At 33.8% G+C, this 20,247-nt stretch overlaps 1 long non-coding RNA gene across 1 annotated transcript in view; it reads left to right on the top strand.

Moving 5' to 3' along the window:
* LOC120770278 overlaps window positions 1-20,247 on the top strand; it is a 270,998-nt gene that overhangs the window by 241,037 nt on the left and 9,714 nt on the right. Inside the window, exon 5 of the long non-coding RNA XR_005704920.1 lies at window positions 13,463-13,485. This is a non-coding gene — a long non-coding RNA (uncharacterized LOC120770278). The remainder of the gene's footprint in view (window positions 1-13,462; window positions 13,486-20,247) is intronic.

The raw sequence follows: 20,247 nt of genomic DNA, 5'->3' as shown, positions 1-20,247 counted from the left end.
GGAAGGAGTTCGGAATGTCACACACCTCGATAATCAAAGAAAACTCTCAACATAACCTTTATTTTTGAACTGCTTTTCGTGGTTTTTGCGTCTCCCGTTCACTTTTGCCACGATATTAGGCCGATTGATCGTATGTTTCCGGGTCGTAAAGATAGATCCAAGACGCATCGCCAGTAATAATACCTTTCATGACCTCCTTGTAGTCGAAAAGCATTAACGCTCTCGCTGTTTTTCGAAAAAATTTAGTGGTTTTGCAACCAATCGTGCTTTTACTACACTTAGACCCAAATGATCTTTCAAAATGATTTTCACTGATCCCTCTGCTATTCCAACGATGCCTGTAAAATCTTTGACTATTAATCGTCGTTTCTCAGGCACCACTTCCTTTAATTTATTGACGTGACCTTCCTGGACGTGGTTCGTCGTCAAGCGTTCACAAATAAATAATTTCAACCAATCAAAAACACTTCCTCGCTACAAACAATTATTACGAAAGGCCTTTTCGAACATTCCGAACGTTTCGGCACCAGAAACTCAATTCCGCACACAAAATGTAATAGGACATCTTTGCTCAACAATTTCACTCATCGTAAAAATCGCCGAATGCACTTTATGTGATTCAGAAAGGCAAGTGTATACAAAACACGAATGGTTATTTCGAAGTGACATTTGGCACAGATACGAACCTAGACAAAGAAATATTTTGACGAATTGGTTTTCACGCGAAGTTTAAACTTAAAGGTTTTACTATTTTTTGCTCACAATTAAAATCAGTGAAAATCAAACTGTTGTTGTGGTAAGTATTTGGGTGGTTTGAATAATCATTGGAAAATATGTAACATCAATTAATTCCACAATGATTTTAGATTAAAATAAATTACATGAAACACTGAGAAAGAAAACTCTCTTTTAAATTATATGAAGGCCTATTTGCTACTAGAATTTAATTTGTCTTTATAAAAATAGCATGGCAGTGGTGGAGCGGAATAGGATTATACTTTTTCCAAGCACATCGTGATATACCACACACAATAAAAGCTAGAAACGCCATTTTATGGGGGCAGCCTGCTTTAGAAGCTTCAAAAAATCGATTTATTTTTTTTTTGCTTAAATCTCTTTAAAAATAATCTAAGAATATGTCCCCAAAGTTAAAGATGGGAATTCGAAATATTTTCGAAGCTAGAAAGAGCTAGCGGATATATGAGCGATTATGCAGAAAGCGAAAACTTTGAAGCGCGATTTCTAGGTTTTTCATTTTTACGATTTTTCTTAATTAGCGGGCAGGATAGAAAAAAACTAAACGTCGTATGGAATTGGGGTAAAGTTTATTAACTTTCGCATTAAATTATATTCTATTTAAACTTAAAGAAAGCTAAGAAAAGTCAAGTTTGAACATATTTTTAAACATAAAGTTACATTTTTTGGTCAAAAACCACTTTTTTCAATTTATAAAAAAATTATAAAACTTTACAATTTTTTTTTTGGATTTTTTTTAGTTTAACTAGAAGATAAATTATTAAAAAATATGAAGCTCTTTGAATTTCTTGTTTCCGATAGAAATTGTGACCTGTATCCTGTCCGCCGTCCGACAAATGCACATGCGAGATGCATCGGGCAATTGCTTCCCAAAGGCAGATTATCAAAGATTTCGTATCCACAAAATTTGTGAATGATGTTTAAATATATATCTATAAACGATAAAAATTTCGCTTTAATCACTAATTTCTCTCCCTCCCAAAAAAATCCTCAAAAATTCGATTTTTTGAAGCCTCTAAAGCAGGCCCCCCCTAATACATTATCTTAAGGTCTTTCAATATAGCTACATCGCTTCATCGTTCCGTTCAAATTAACTAGTGCCCTCATATACATATCTACGTTATGATTTTTGTAGATAGGCATGCAAAGTTCGGCACCTGATGAATTCAAAGAATCTTAGTCGGGTTTTTGATAGACCTGGGCACTCACAGACTAAGTGTAGCACCGTCTTCTTAGTCTATTCTAGTTTGGAACTGTGGCAAATATTGTTGTAGGGCATACCTAATTTTCGCGCATGTTCTTCCAATAGTGCCCCAATGCCCCGTTATGATAGCTGTAAGCCTGTATATATACAAGTAGTTCCTGCATCTTCTCCTTTCTCGGGCACGGTGTTATCTCTGCCTCGGTCTAGAGACCTCTGATAAATAAATATATATATATATATATATATATTTTATTTCTCTAGAAAGTAGTTAAAATTGCATTAAATATAGATCATTTTTAATTTATCTGAAAATTTCCCAAAAATGTAATCAGAATAAGAATAACATTGAGAGACCAATGAATGCAGAGCGGAGACACTAAAGTTGTAACATAGTTATTTTGGTATTAACTTCGAATATTTTATTAATTTAAGTTATGAGTATTGAATCACATTTATTTAAGAACTGAGATGCTATATTTCTTTTTATATATTTATGGTGCTTACAGCCGCATGTTGATCAGAAATATTTCATCGAAAAATATAAGAGTCCACTGACTTATCAAAATACGCTCGTACAACGGCAAAACACGCCTACCAGCCTATGCAATCGTCTCAACAAACGACTAAACATAAATTAGCAATAAAAACTTGTGACAAATATAAATGTCAACAACAACATGCTTATTTATTTCATTGAATCAGCTGAAACAGAAAATTAGAAGTGTCCAAATGCGGTTGACAACTGCAACGGCAAACGATTATTTGTTGCAATGAATATCCTCCTTGTTGCAACAAGCAGCAAACACTTCCACATTCACTTTGTTGGGCATAGTCAGCAGTGAACACGATTTATTGCCGACAGTCGCGTTTACCAGTTGTCACAACTACCTTTTGTCAGCTTCGGTCGCTGTTGGCGGGTTGTTGTTGCGGTTTGCAGCTGGAAATATTACGCGCGAGCAATAGTTGCTTGCAATAATGTCGCTTATAATGCCGGTTTTCCTCGATAAACTCGCTGGCTCGTTTTGGTTTTATTTCTCTCACCACCGTTGCATGGCATTGAACTTGCCAGATTTTTATTTTCTGCAATTTTTTTTTAATTTTCCTGCAATGCTGTTGCGTGTTGTGCTCATATTTGTTGTGTTGTTGTGTAGCGTTGAGTTTGCTTTTTTTGGAAAATGCGTTGGAAACTAATATTTATAACTGGTTTATTGAGGAGGCAAGCCGTTTCATTTTCTTTCGATTTATTTTGTTTGGGTTTTTGTAAAATTTATGATTTTATGGCATGCGTTCGCTCAATGAAATTAGAGTCATAAAGTTTGATAAGTGAAAAAAATCACGAAAAGCGTAAATATTAGTTGCTTTGATCGAATAATAGGCGAATTAACGGATCCACAGTCAAAAAGTGAGTTTAAAAATAATCGGAAAAATGTGGATTTTCTGCTTGTGCAAGTTTTTTGCAATTTCTCCCGATTACGGGTATTTGTCGTGTGACGTTGTTTGGGTGCGAAAACAGTTATTACACCGAGTTTCCGGCATTTGTTTGTTGTTGTTTGGTGATTAAATGGAAAAGCTTATATTTCTTGATCAGAGATCAGATTAAGTTAATTACTATAGTCTTAAAAATTGAATAAGGAAAAGTATGAGGATAAGAAGAGCTTAGTTCAGTTGTGAAATGTTTATTATCACCTTGAGATGACTATTTACTGAAATCATTTTTACAGGACTTCTATACTCCTTTCGTTTGAAAAATATTTAATAATTTTGTATTCAATTACGATAACAAGCAAGTTTTTGCATTCAATTCAAGGATAACATAAAAATACAGAACTTCAGATATTTCTCTAGTAATGACTTGATTGAAAATTTATTATATAAAACTTAATGAGTTTTCTATGAGTTTCAAGCATTTTTCAATGTTTTATATATTTCTCATTTACTGCGACTTATTTTTTCCAAACAGGTGGCAATGGTTTAAAAAAGTATCAGAGAATGAAATTCATCGTTAATACATTTGCTTTTATCTCTTCTATATTATTTTTTTTTAATTTACCAAATTTAATATTAAAAAAACTAAAAAAAGAGATGGCTTTCTCTTTCGTTTTTTCAGCAAAAAAAAGGTAATTTCTGCTGTATCGTAGCTGTAGTACATTTCACAAAAGACAAGTTTATATAATGAAATAGTATACAAAGATCTGTATCTTGATTTTGATAGGTCAATTGTATGACAGCAATATTCCTATAGTTAGTTGGCGTTTGTTGCACGATAATGCGCCGTCACATCGATCGACGCTTGTGACCGCATATTTAACCACAAATCATATTTTAACCACTAACCACTCCCCGTATTCACCTGATATGGCACCGTGCGACTTCTTCCTTTTCGCAAAAATGCATTTGCCCATGAAAGGAAAGCGTTGTGCAGACGTAGAGGCCATTCAAAAGGCTTGCACCAGCATACTGGCGGCCAACGAGCTAAAACACTCGTTCGACTTGCTTTTGGATCGTGCAAAAAGCTATATAGAAGCAGGAGACTATTTTGAATAAAATAAATTGATTTTGCCAAAAAAAAACCATTTGTTCTTTGTTTTTTGTTTAAAGTCCTGTTTATTTTGGAAAGCTCCTTGTATTATTGAAACTCGGAAAAAATCCGTTTTATAGTGGTGTGCCTGTCCCTTAGCCCTCATTTACCTAATATAAAGGTTTTCGAAGTACCGGCTAACTTTATGCTATATGTATCGGCCAATATATGAGTTATTATCGTAAAACTGAGTGAACATATTTTTCTAATAACAGTGTATATTTGCGTCTAAAATAGTTAAAACTGGACGATAACTTGCCCTAATTATATATAAGGTCTTGCTACACCTGAAGGTATTTTCTCTGCTTTGATTTTTGCGAGTAACAAGAGTATAATATGTTCGGTTAGACACGAATTTAACTCTTCCTTACTTGTTTATTAACATCATTTTATGTTCTAGTGCATATGAGTTATATTTTAAACACAAAAATTCACAATATACTCTTTCACTAATATTTAAGCAAATAAAGTTCGTTTTCAATTTCAACCAATATCAAGCCATCTCAAAAAAAATGCTTGATGCCTGCTGAAATTCAAATCGAATTTTATTTTCTTAAATGTTAGAGAAAAACTATACATATATCGAATTTTTCTAAAAATTAATGACTTTTCAAAATATTTTTAGCTAAAGTCTTTTCTTACTTTCCGCTTATGCAAAGCGTCTTCATTCAGGCACGGCTAATTGATCATTTGGACACAGATTTGAGGTAGCACTTTAATTAGATATTGACCTAATAAAATTGTTTAAGCTTTTTTCTTATATGTTTAAATGCTTTCTAATTTTTAAGCAAGAAATAAATTAATAAATATGTAGAACTGTGTAAATTAATCATAAAAAAAATTAAAAAAGAATTATGAATAGAAGTATAGTAAAATAATTAACATAAAATAGGTCATCAAAGACGTGATTTTTGTTTTTCTGTAAGTAAATGCATGTCAAAATGAAAACATCTTACTTTATATTTCGGAGAATGTCCGTTTACGGTTGTAATATTACAATATTCGCTGCCCTTGAAAAAAAAAACAAATAACGAATTGATTTTACTTTCCCAATACTCACAGACATATATGTGCAACTTGACTTCCTATGACAATAAATTATGTAAGCAAACTACACCGCATGTGGACATACTAAAACCCGTGTCAATGTATGTATAAGTACATACCACAAGCAGCCACCAATCATAACCCAACACAACCAAAAGTCATATAAGGCTTAGCTGATTATATAATTGTAAAAACGCAAGCGAATAGTTTCCATTTTTATTGAAGATCAAGGTCACACATGAGCCATAGTAATTACTGTTATTTTTTGTTATTAAATACCAGTCGGTTGTCTTATTATTGAAAAGTCATTATAGTTTTCTGCAAGCTTATTTTGATAGAGGTTTCTCTCTCATTAATCTGCTTACCGAATTTGTTGTTTTCATCTGTATGTACTCACTTGAGTATAAATGAATTAATTATGTATGTATGTCAGCCAATTTTTGCATAAATGTATATTTGCGCATACAGCATTAACCTCTTGCGCGATTTGACATTGGATGTATATTTTTTGAAACCTTTTAAAAACACCTGTTGACTCATTGGTAAAATTTTTAAATCATGTTTTTAGCATGGAAAAACTATAAGAAAGGGTAAAGTTGAGATATAAAAAAAATTTTAAAATTTAAGGTTGTGAAATTTCGCTAGAAAACATGAATACGAATTCATTTTTTAATATTTACCATTTATTGTTATGACTAAGTTATGAAGTTATTTTCAAATATAGACATACATATACATATATAAAAGCATAAGTTGCTAAGTGTTCCAAAAAGTTTGTTACTAAACGAATATTTTGTCATATATAATAAAATGAGCAGACAAATCAGGTAGATAGATATTGACACATATTTTTATAGAAACGATTAGGCAGTTGGGTAGAGTGGATATCTAATTACGCATCTAGATCTTTAAGAGGTCTATGCTGAAGCCAACGGAACCAAAATACCCTCACTTTTCAAGTCCACTTTGAACTACCCTATGCCCCTGGTGAGTTCATCAATATCTGTGTAATCTCCGAGACATCTTCAAGATATCTTCCACCGACTGTTGTGATTATTTTTCCATACAAAGTTTTGCATTCACTTAGACAATGTATATATAGTCAATATACTATGTATGGTCACCTCTTCTTCTTTCCATGACAGCTTCTGGTATATTATATGGTATTCCAGTCTGCTGGCATTTCTGCCAACCCATATTTGGTTCATGCCCCTTGTTGAACAAGTTTGGGATTGTTTCCGCCAAGCCTCAGCAATATCTATAACATTTTTATTTAAATATCTACAAGTAGCCAGAAGTATCGCTCTTTTCAGGAGTTTAATTGTAGGGTGGTGCCTGCTATGGCTAATTTACTGCTTCTCAATTACCAGGAATATGTTCTGAAATCCATTGTAGGTTTACCATGGAATAAGATAGTTTCACTGAGAGATCAAGACAGTATGTCGCTATCTTTGGTGAAACCCCAAAATACCTTTGTGATTTCAAAATCGATTGGCTATTTGTTTGTTAAAGCGGGTTGATTTTTTTTTCCATAAGAAACTATGGGTTTAAAATCCATTTTTTTTAGTTTTAGACCCATAGTCTCTTAGGCAAAGTTCTTCAGAATGACCCATAGAACATTTCCCTCATACGCCATTTAAAGTTTTTTTTTTGCTCACTATAAATCAACCCGCCCTATTGTACACATTACGCAGCTTCAAAACAAAAATTTTAATTATTTTCAAATCTTACCTCCTCTTACCCCCCTATTCATGAACATACGACGATTCTGGTGGTCAAGCGGCTTCAGTTCTTGCGTCAGTTCGTTCTTGTAAGGATCACAGAGATGTTCAACATTTGAGAATGTTGGGTGAGAGATTTATTTGGTTCTTCGTCAATTGATGCGCTCACTGCCACGGGAACATTTTGTTCTGTGCCTGTGGATTAAAATTTTTCCACTATACGCTCAATTGTTGATCTAACAGAACGATTATGACGACCATAAAGTGGACATACCACTCCGAATTTCGGTTGTAAATGTTTATAATTTCAACTCGTTGTTGATTTGTAAATTTTTTCATGCTGAACCTTACTGAAGAGAAATGTCAAAGGAGCGGAAAAAAATATGGCGTCGTTTGCTGTCATTATCGGCCTACTTTCTTAGCGTCACCATTGAAACGCCCGTCATATATTCCTTGTTTACAACAAGAAGGCTTCATTAAATTGCTGTGATCTCCCTGAAAGACACGGCAAGGCAATTCTGGTGTCTAAATTTGCACCACCTCCCGCCCCTACCTCTGTGACCTTGTCTATCTCACCCCGTGTTCACTCTTTTAGGGAAGAGAGACAATATAGGAACAGAAGCGTTTACATTAGTTCTTTTTTTCACTGAAAATTATAAATTTTTTTGAAAAAATCATAGAAGTTTTTCATCTTTTACTATTCTAAAAAAATCGCAACCTATTTATAAAAAAAAAAAATTAATTCAAGTCAAATTTCCCAATAAATATAAAATGACCATGAAAATAAATGTTTTTTTTTTATATATTTTAAATAGATTCCTAAAACAGGATTAAAATTTAGAAGTTGTTGATAATAATCCCATTCTGAACTGCCAGAAGAAAAGGGAACTAAACACGGGCCATAAACAAAAAAAAACGTTAGCTTAGTTAACACGATCTCTATATTGAGATTAATTGGTCAGTTTGTATGACACTTATAGAAAATAGCTTCGATCTGAACAATTTGTACGAAAATTGTCCCATTGCCTTGGACAATTATCTATTCCAACTACTGAGTTAGAAGACTAACTGATTGAACCTGAATAAAATACCAACTTTTTCCTAATAAATCTAATATAAATTTGCTTTGTTAAAACTTACGATCGAGCTCATCGAAAAATTTCGCCTCCTTCGGCAGCTCCTTATTAATAGCTTTCTTTAAATCAGGCGTGATAACTTCATTATAAACAGTATTGTAGTTCTTGTCAGCACTAGACACGTAACACACAATATTGAAAAGCAGCACGATTCTAACGGTATTCAGAAGAGTCAATTTATTCGTAGCGGCAATGCTGCCGATAAAAGCGGGCAACATGTTGCAAGTGGCAATTGAATTATTTTATATTTGAAAACAGCACTTTAGGATTTGAGCAGACACAAAAAAAGTTTTGAAACGAAAATTTAAAAAAGTGTAATTAATTTCGATTTTTTTTTAATTTTTAAAATTTTAACATTGTTATGATTTTTTTCTTTTTAAGAAGGGCAAAATTGTTTATGTAAATTGGGGTTGTATTTTATGATAAATTATAATTTTATATATATTTTAGCGGCCTTTTTCGGCTTAATTTTTGAGTATAACGTTGCTTATGTCTTTTTTTATTTTTTTTTCGTAACAGTTTTTGGTTTTTGGTTTTTATTTTTTGTTTTTCATTTTCTGTTTTGCTTTTGCCCGTTGTTGCTTTATTTTACTTTTTCAGACGACTCTTCACTCAGTTGTTGTTACTTAATTTGCTTGCACCACTTGCATTTGTAATGGAATTTCACGTGAAGTTCAGCGGAAATGCGCGCACGAAGTTTTAATGGTAAGAAAATTGGCTTGAGGGCGAAAAAAACTGTAAAATTTTTCATGTGCTTAAATTTTCCATAGCACTTCTTTAATGTGCCGCAAATTTTCCACAGCAACGCAGTTGATTAATTTTTAAACATTTTCGTTTGACTTTACACTTGACAGCCGCTGAGTCATTCAGTTACAATTTAAAATTCAAATTTATTTTATGTTGTTTTATATTTTTTGTTCGAATTCAAAACTCTTTTTAAACATTTAATGATACCCAAGTTCACTATTTTCACTATTTTTTGTAAAAATTTTCGCCAACAAACACTGTTCAAGCACTTGTCTGCCTATTTTCTCACAATCACCGTTGCGCATGCGCGTTCCACTCGTTCGATTTGTTTAATTTGATATGATTTTTGGCATGCGTATGCGCTGCGCGAATATTGTCCCTGCACGAGCCGCGCGCGTCAAAGTCAAAACGGTTAATAACAGTGTCGCGCAAAGTTTCAAAATCGAAATACCACAGCAAATCACATATGACGCTGCCAGCCGCACACTTACGCACGCGTATGCAGCTGATGAGCTTGCGCATGTGTGGAGTTTGCATATTTGTTGCTGTTTGTGTTCGGCGCTGAGCTATGAGACGAATCGATTGCTCAGGCAGCAACTCGAAAATCATAAAAAAAAACAAAAAATAAAATAAAATATTTATACATATATTATGTACACATATATAAATAAGAGTGAAATACCAACAACAATTTTGAAATAATAAAATATCTTAACCGAAATGGGAAATGGTGAGACGCCGAGCCACTGAATATTTCCACAAAATATGCCAGTATGAAATAAATATCTCAACACACATGCTTACACCCACACACACATATACGTTTATACAACAACAACAAATTGGTGTATTGTAAATGCATTTGTACATATCAATTTTACTTTTATCCATCACCACAGCGCGGCACAGCTCACTCACGCTCCACTGCTTACCGCCATTTCGCTCCTCTGCGCCGGCGCAGTGCGGCACAGTCACGCAACCGCCAACGAAATCGAAAGTGAAATGTAAACTTTGCGATTGCGATACCGTATTTTTTTCTGTTTTTAATTTGCTTAGTTGTTGTTTTTATGAGCAACATAAAGTGAGCGCCAACGACGGAAACTCATCGATTTTAATGTGGTAAAAATAAGTGTGTGTGTGTGTGTTGTGAAGCTCATTTCAGCAGTCGGGAGTGTAAAAATTTCGACAACTCACACATGCGTAGACACATGTATACGTGTGTTACAAGGAAGTAAAGCAAATCGGCGCAAATATGCGTAAGAGCAACACAGCAAGCAGACAAGTGTGAAGAGCTAATTGGTGAGACCCACTGTTGACAGACCGCGCGTTTGCTGGCGAACAAGTGTCTCAGAGCCGCAGAGCGAAAACAAACTAGCATGTCTACTAGGCGGCTTGTATATGGCTTTCCGAAAAATAAAAATTAAAAAAAAAAAATTGAAAAAAAGTAAAATACAACTTACTATCCATGAGCATACTAAATGCTGAGCGTCAAGTTGTCTCTGAAATATTTTTTGTTTGTTGTTTTTTCTTTCTTTTTTTTTATTTTTATTCTTTTTTTTGTTGATTGCAATTAAAATTTTCCTTCCTTAAAAATGTCATATTTACACCTGCTTAGGCATACCTGGAAAAGCCGGAATTATTGCGTTCGCCCAAGCATGTGCCCGCTTGTCGTTTCCCTTATTTTTGTGTTTAATTGTGGGGTTTGCAAATAAAAAAATATATGGCGCCTGATTAGAAAATTGATATTTCACTTTTATTCCTTGAAAATAATTTTTGGGATTGTGGAGGTGTGGAAATTAGAAATTCACTTTTTTGATGGAAGCAAATTATTTAAATTTCATCAGCATCCTTTTATTGAATAAAAATGCTCTAATTTATAGGGTTTGAAAGAAAATTGTCAAACGAAACATGTCTCATGAGTTCAACTTTTATCTCTGAACGCATCGAGCAGCGATAGTAATGTAACTAAACCTTCTTTTTTGTCAAAATGTAAACCCTTTGTAATTCACATACACAAATTAGTATTGCAAGTATAACTGATTTACGAACGTAGAAGATGTCCCACGATATACATTGTGAAAAACGCAAAATGTACAATTATTCAAAAATATTTATTTTGTCGACTTCAAAGTAATCCCCATCAGATCTAATACACTTATGCCAACGATCTTTTAAGTTCTCGAAACACTTTTTATAAGCACTTTGTCAGATAAATTTGTTTTATCTCTTCGATCGACTGAAAATGGCTTCCATTCCGATGATTGTTGACTTGTCTGCATGCTTAACTCATAAACTCATGTCTCATTACTTATATTGCTATCCATGAATGTGGGATCAGAATTCGTACGCTCATGCATGTTCAAAGAGACATGTTTACGGTACTCTGTTTGAAAGAAAAAATCAGCTTTATTAGAACATGTAGAGTAAGAACGCGTTTCATACTCAAAATATCTACTAAAATCATTCGAGCGGACTCGGTAACCTTCTTTAATACTTTTAAAGCAGCATATCCTCTACTTTTTTTAAATAAATATTTTTAAAATATCATTTACCCGGGGAATTTAATTACAATTTCCTAGAGCCTGCCTTTTACATTGTGACAAAAAACAATGTAAAAGGCAACCTACATAGCGTCTTTGCTCTCAAAATAAAAATATTAGATTGACACTATATAGTTGTAAAATGTCTGTACGTAGTCGAACTAGTTTCTCAGTTTTTAAGATATCAATCTGAAATTTTGCACGGTTGATATTGGACCACTATTGCATATAGCTGGATTTTTTTCATAGTAGGAGGAAGCATCGAAAGCTTTAATCCGCTAAACCTACCCTACTACAATCTCTTGTTTCTCCCACAGCACCAGTGGACAAAGAATTACTTTATGGAAGAGAACAAGACATTTAAGACTCCTCTTGAGAAACCGCACATAATTGCATTCTAGTTTTCCACCCTGTGACTATCTCCATGTGTGGTTTTCAGCTTTTCTTTTATACTAGAAAACCGAGGGCAATGATAGAGTACGTGTTCAGAGTCTTCTGTTCATTCTGTTCACGTCGGACAATATGGATCAAGGATGACGATATTTATATAGGTAGCTTCTAAAGCACCCATGACCACGAAGTATTTAGGTGAGGTGGAAATCCAGGCCCCCATTTTGTCTATCTCACGAATGTATGTCCGGAATCAGTCTGTGAGTGAACCGTTCTTTGGATGAAGTTTGCCACCGTTGCTGTCACATTGTGATGCTTTTGATTCTCTCCTCTCTTTTTGCTGCGGTAGACGTCTCTGATAAGTTTGGTATACGCACAAATTCGTCTCCCTGGATGTCAATCAGCGGCATACTCGCTAATACCTCAACAGCGTCTCATTGGTTCGGAAAGTACTTATCACGCGTATTTCAGAAAGCCTATGCACTTCGTTAATTGGTTAACATATGATTTTATGTCTAGCGCCTGTATCCATATTGGAGCCGCATATAGTATAACTAAACTCATTACCTTAGCTATTAGCACACAGCCTTTATTTGCCATTATTCTAGATAACACATTATATGTAGATTTTATTTGCTTTACATGTCGTACAAAGTGCTCCTTGAATTTGCGGAAACTGCGGCTGTGCAGTAATTTCACATAGTGAGCGATACCTTTTCTTCAATTTTCCAACAGCTTATGAGCAAGACTTCTCTTTACTGCTCAGCCAGCTCTAGACAAAAGGTAGCAAACCATCGGCACAAACCATTTATGCAGTCATTGCATTTGAGCCGATGGTCAACCAGAATTTTAGCCCCTATGAGGTCATCCCCACAGCATGTGCGATTGTTTTGATATTTCTTGATAGCGGTATTCTTAGCACCCCGTCGTACATCAGCTCCATAGTAGTGAGCCTAAAACCGAGCATTGCGGTACTCCACTGGAGATAGTGTTGCTCTGAGTGCCCTCGTCCGTCTCGAATAGCAGTCTACTATTTTGAAAGTAACTCATTATAATATTTATCAGATAATTAGGAGCGCGTATTTGGTGTTGAGCATTTATTATATTCACCCACTTTGGGGAGTTGAACACATTCTTCCCAGCTGGTATATACACTATTGTATGACTTGTATGGAAAGTCATTTTATTTCACAATTTATCTTAATGAAATTACCAAAATTTTTTTTTGTCCAGTCTAGAGATAACCATTTACAACTAATCTACTCCTTTAATATATTTTTTGCGCTTTGAAAGCATTTTTTTATGAATATTATTTAATAATAATGTCTTATTTCCATTTTCAGATTTCATATTATACGGAAAATAGGTAAGTAATATCTATAAAAATTCTGTAATTTTCAAAATTCGACAGACTTGCATAATTATTTACTACTCTTCATTAAAATAAAAATTAGCAGTTTGAGGAGCGAAGAAAAAGTGCTTATTTTAAATAAAAACCAGAAGAGACCCAGAAGCTTACCAAAAATGGGAAAATAGTCCCAAACGTAAGCCTATTGACCGCTTAAGTGCTGCCGAAAGTGGGTAGGCGATTTTCGAATTTTTTTCAAACAGGCAAACAAATAATCTGCTAATCATATATAAGCAAAATAAACATTCAACCCAACTAAAGTTTGTTTTTTTTTTTTGAATAGTACTAATTTGCACCCACGCTTTGACCTAGATAATTTCATAATAACTGAAGCCCACAATATTTGTTGCCCTGTCAAGTCGAAATGACATTGAAAAATTGTTTTTAATAACAGTACTTAATTCAATGCAAGTAACTGTCAAAGAACCGCGATTTGATTACGCCAGTTTACGCAGTTTAACGCAAGTTTACCAACAATTATTAATCATCGCACCCACCCGCTCGATCAGGTGATGGTGTCAAGCGAGTTTATGTGTTTGAGTACGTATACCGTTAGACTAAGTGTCAACATGTCGCACAATTTTAGGCATTTGAAGGCCACTGCTACTATTTTGGGTCCAACGCTAAGGCAAATGTTACGATTTAACACAACAAACAAAAAATAAATAAATATATAAAAATAACAACAAAAACTAAAAGTGTTAACCACAAGAAGTGGCGCCGAATACAGCGCAGCAGGCGGCGTGCGCCCAAAGCACGCTTTATTGTCGGCTAAAAGCATTGCGAGGCACTTAGCACTTTGGCGATACACTCGCAGCCATCATTTGGCTAAGTGTTATGTCATCACTTAGACGCAATCAAGTTTATGCCGACTGCTGGAAAATTGCCGAAAATTAGCCGAATGGCGAAATCGCCACAATTTTCCAGTTAATATTTGGGGCAACAATGCATGCCGCTCCACAATTGTTTTTGCAACGAAACTTTTGCGGCTGAAATTGACGTGTGCTTACATTTAAGTAATGTGGGATCACGTCTGTGTGTGTGTGGTTCGTGAAGGCGACGGTAGGCCTTTTCCACTGTCCGCTCTGCTGCGAAAGCGAGCGCGCACCGCCATAAATTGCCGCATTAACCCGCGCTAAGTGCAGTTGACTTGGCATTTTATTGCTTGCGGGTGTTTCAGTGGGCACACACACACTCTTACACTCTATCTACACTCGCATGTGAGCGCCAGTTTTAGCTGAGTTCCCTCGCACACTCACCAAATTATGCAATCGGTTTTGTTATGCAGTGCACTTTGCTTTGTTGTTGAATGCTATTTGTTATTGTTTTTACTTCACACGGGCACTTCGTACTAGTTTCGCTTGTCGTCGCATCTTCGTGCTGACTTTTCGTTTACTTATTTATTTATTGCTGTAATTTCTGTGTCAACGGCAATCTCGCACTCTTCACTGTCACTCTTTTCGCTTGCTTTTTTTTAGTTCACGGCAAAGCGCCAAAAATTGCTCGCAGATTTCCATACAAACATATATACATACCTTCATGTGTGTACATATGTTTTACCATAGTTTAGTTTAAGTGTGTAATTGTATAAATGAAATGAATTACTTCAATGTATTACTCGTTGGATTAGTTATTTCTTCTCAAGTGCGTTTAGTTTTCGCGCGTCGTGAATTATTGAGAAATTAGGTTAACAAGACGTTTTCTTCTTCTTCTTCGTGTTTTTGATCAAGGAAGCTTTTGGCACATGTGGGTAATTGTCTTTGCTTATTTGAGCCGACAAAATTGCATATTTGCACATTATGAAATAGACTAACCAATTATAGATTGGCAAATCTGCAAAAAGTTCGGCGCTTAAGTCGTTTGCTTGTATAATAAAATATGTACTAAATTATATATGTATATCCGTACGTTGAAGTTTGTAATTTTGTTTTGCTAATAGAAATGAGAAAATATTTATAAAATATCATATTTTTATATTTTTCTTGGCCCATAAATTAATTTCTATGACGAAATTCAATTACGAATAAGACTCCAGGCGGTAATCTAATCTGCAGGCCCGAATTTCATGGAACACTTTATAACAAAAACGCAATTAAAATGTTAAGTATCCCTTTTTTCCATTTTCCCATTCACATTTCAAAAGTGCGCAAAATACATTTCAGAAGAACATTTTTTTCGTAATAATAAATTTCAAATTCTATATAAAACAGAAGATTATACAAAAAAGAGCTTATAATATCAATAAGTAAGCAATATTGTGATGCAAATTCATTGTGCATTTACTGAAATAAGCATATGAAATATGAAGATTTTATACAGTGAAATTCCTTATAACCGGATTATACAGTGTTTTTGCCCGGCTGTTCATAAATGGGAGCGTGGCAAAACCGAGTGTTTAAAATGTATTCTTAGAGTCGGCAACTGCAACCCAGAACTATATTTCTATTGAGCGATCCAATGCCAGTTTGGAGTGAATTAATAACAATTATCACATTAGTTTCCCTTGAATCAGACGGTGCCAGCGCAAAACAGTTCGTTTGCTGTGATCATTTTACTTATTTTTCTTAAAAATTAACTTTAACTGTAACTTTAAAATTAAATTAATTGTCTTAAAACATCAAAATTAATAAAAATTAATAAAAAGGTCAACTAATTAGAACTGAAGATAACGTGACAACCGTATTCAAAAAAATGGTTTCGAGAAAACGTGTTTAAATTTTTGTGTTAAGATTTAGGGGCCGAGTTATCATTAGACTAAAATCTCAATAGCTTTGAAAATAATTTGGGGTTTTCTCTAGATTTTTTTAAATTTCAAGACTAGAGTTCCTCTATATACATTTTCAGTGCTCCTAAGTCATATATAGAACCCTTTACAACCACAGTTTTGAGTACTAAAATTTAGCATACCTTATACATACACATATGGCCAAATCAAATTTTTAAGCCGTAAAAAACTTCTTTCTATCAATAAAACCATTCGAAGAACTGAGAAAATCATATATTTACATATATAAAATATATATATATTTATTTTTGTTCTTATATTTTTTAATCAAAATTCGCTTTTAGGTATTGCAGTGGCCATTACAGATGTTTTACAGATTATGGAGATCTTCCAGCGCTTCGATAGCATTTTTGTGGTATGATCTTTTATTTACCATAATTCAAAATAAGTCAAAATTTTGGTGATAACCACCTCATTGTCTCTTTATTCTTACCATGGATACTGCTTTTGAGTTGCACGGTTAGGAAAAAGTCTTCGAAGATCTCGAGAATATGTCGTAAACGTATTTAACAGCAACTTTCATTATAGCTCACATTTTTTTTACCAGCACGCATTTTAGAGCTCTCTCAGAACTCTAGAATATGGTGGAAGCAGTGAGTTTCAAGTACATTTTATGTAATTTGGCTATCGTAGTTATTGATTTCAAGCACAGTGTATTGATTCTGATCATCCGAATCACATATTTTATACAGAACTTTCGCATATTCAGATATTCATAAACAATATAAGACTGCTTAATAGCTCTAGAACATCAGCAATCTCGATCTTTTTTATTTTAAGGTCTTCTAGAATTGAGTTGTAAATTTTTTACATAGTTTCGTTCACAACAGCATCTTCTGAATGTACACTTGCGACTTGCCTGGCGGAGAGTTTACTATCATCAAGCCATATTAAGCAGTCACATGGGGTTACGGGTTTCAAAAAATCGACGTTTTTATTTATTAAATTTTACGATACATCTGGAATATTGTTCTAAGTTTTCAAGTTTATTCGGGTAATAATTTCGGAGATACAGCCTTGAGAACTTGTGCGCTCGAGGCTAGCTAGACTAAGTGCGCCGTCTTTAAACACGCTTTTTTCGAAACTGTGTTTAAAGTCGGTCCGCAAGGGTTCTAGAGAACTACTCAACCGATCTTCATGAAATTTTACACAGGTCTTTGAGATACAATTCTTAAAGACTTGGGCGAAGAATCTTTTTTTCGGTTACTATTTGGAACAAAACAAAAATTTTCACTGAAATTAAATTTTTTTTTTAATAAAAAAATCCAATTTTCAGTTTTGTTCCATCGTCCAAGTTCTAAGTTAATTTTTAAGTAAAGCATGTTTTTTTCACTTTAGATGTTTAGTGTTTAAAATATTTTTTCCCAAGAATTTCAGAATTTCTTCGTTAGTAGTGTGTGTTTCTAAAAATAAAAAATTCTAATCAATATTTCATATTTTATATGAGAAAAAAATTGTCGATAAAGACTGTTTTTTAGGAAGGAAACCCATGTAACCAATTATGGCTGATACCATAAAAGTTTTTTTTTCTACAACCAACATTCCAAGAACACACGAAGTTCATTTTTGCTAATCGTTTCAATTACAAAAGTTTTAGCCATTCAAAATACAATCTCTCAGAAACCAACTTCAAAGATTTGGATTTGATATGCTCTGAAAAGAATTTTCCAATTATATATATTTTACCTTATCACCTGAAGTACAGATTCAACTCGACTCTACAATCGAAGTAATATGAAATTATGATGTACTATCCTTAAACTTCATACAAAAATTTCTACTTTGAATTACAACGGCGGGATATACTATATACAAGATTGCACTAGTTTTAAACCGTTTTCTAAGAACTTTTAAACTCTTATTATACTATATATGACGACCAGTGCGAGTATGGTAGCCGCTAGGCAACCATATACATATGTAAATAAGTATCTGACTCGCATTACGTGTGGCATGATCATTAGCTATTGAGTAGCTGGACGCTGTTTTAGTGTATTATGTATTACTATCATCACATGTAGTATATGGAAACATCGATATCAAGCAACTGCTCAAGACCGAGTTGTAGTTGTTGCTCTGATGGCGTTTTGTTGTTATTTTAATTGGCCTTTTGCGCTGACAGTTCCGCAGCTTCAATTCTCAAATACATCTGACCTAGGATATGAACAAATTCTAGCTTATCTCCGGTACGAATAAATATTTTTCAAGAAGGTGTCAAAAGAATACCTTATTGATTTATGAAATTTTTAATCAGATCTTATATGAATATACATATGTATATTTGAGAATTACTTCTTGAATAAAATTTAGCACAGCTTTTATTGATTTTATCTTGTGATTAAGGAAATTAAAGCTAAATATTAACTACAATTGCGTAACTAACTTTTTCCTTTTACCTAAAATACCACCTCCTCTATGCATCGTTTTGACCGCCGTCCATGTAAATGTTGTTTGTCATGACTCATCTCCGCTTGGTATTTAACGTACATTTATACATACGAGATATTTAAAAGCACAACGATTTCATAACAAAGTGATCCAGCAACTTGCCACAAAAATGTGGAAGAAGGGAAATGGGGAAAACCCGACACATTTAAATGTTTTCGCTCTTGTTGCGGCTTTTACGAGTGTTGTTGTGCCATTTTTGTTTACCAAAATGAAGTTTTCAGCCGGATACTGCAAATTGCTGTAAATATTTATATAAACGTACATATGTATGTGTTTGTGTACATGTCCATTTTAAACCTACAAATCTACATTTCCGCGCAACTAAGTAATTTAATGATGTGTTGTTTTTGTTGTAATTGCAATACGTACATTTCGATTGGAAGATGTGCAGCTGTCGTAGGCCATTTAAGCTTGTAAATATTTTTATTATTTTTTGGGTTATTAAGGTTGCAATGACATTTTCGGTTTGCTTTCGTTTTGCTGCAACTACTCTTTGACTCTTACTTGAAAACAAAAGTGGAGCAGACAACGAGAGTATGTTGTGTTGTAAGACTAAAGTTTTCTATAGATGTACCTTATGTATATAGTAAAGGTTTAGTCGATTATTTTTGTTGTATTAATATTTTCTCTGTGCTAGTTGTTTTTAATCTATTAATTATTATTCTGATAATTTTTTTTTTTCTTTTTTTTTTGCTTATTTATCGTGCCTCCATACTATTAAATACTGCTTAACATAACATAAAATCCTAAATTTGGTTATCGTATCTTCATACTTTTAAATATTACTGCAGATAATATAAAGTCCGCCTTCTTGCAAGAAAACACTCGTCCGATAGTACTTTGATTCTGCCCATCATCAGGTTCATGATCAAGGGTAGGCTTCCTGCGCTAAATTTTTCCATACATATTATAAGCTTGCTTTGCTGAAATGATAGTAATCTTTTGACAACCTCATCTTAAAAAAAAAACAACAAAAAAACTTTAATTATATTACTCTTCACATATAAAAAAGGTTTTCCATACCAGAATTTGTTTATTATTGATTAGTTTGTATGGCAGCCACATACTACAATGGTGCGAATTTAAAAAGTTTTTCAGAGATTGCACCGTTGCCTTAGAAAATAATCCATGTGAGATTTCAGGGCGATATCTTGTCAAATGCAAAATGTTTCTATACAAGAACTTGTTTTTGATCCTTCAGTTTGTATGGTAGCTATATGCTATAGTAGTCCCAGTTTTAAAAATTTTCTCGGAAATTGTACCGCTGCTTTAGAAAATAATCCATGCCAGTTTTTTGGAAAAATATCTCGTTAAATAAAAAAGTATTCTATACAAGAACTTTATTTTGATCGCTTAGTTTGTATGGCAGCTATAAGCTCTACCGGCTTGATCTAAACAATTTCTTCGAAGATTGTAGCGTTACTTTGGAGAATATTCCATGCCAAATTTCAGGAAGATATCTCATCAAATAAAATAGTTTTCCAAAC

This window comes from Bactrocera tryoni, chromosome 3, assembly GCF_016617805.1.
Source record: "Bactrocera tryoni isolate S06 chromosome 3, CSIRO_BtryS06_freeze2, whole genome shotgun sequence".
NCBI lineage: Eukaryota > Metazoa > Arthropoda > Insecta > Diptera > Tephritidae > Bactrocera > Bactrocera tryoni.
This window is presented reverse-complemented; position numbering and strand designations above follow the sequence as displayed.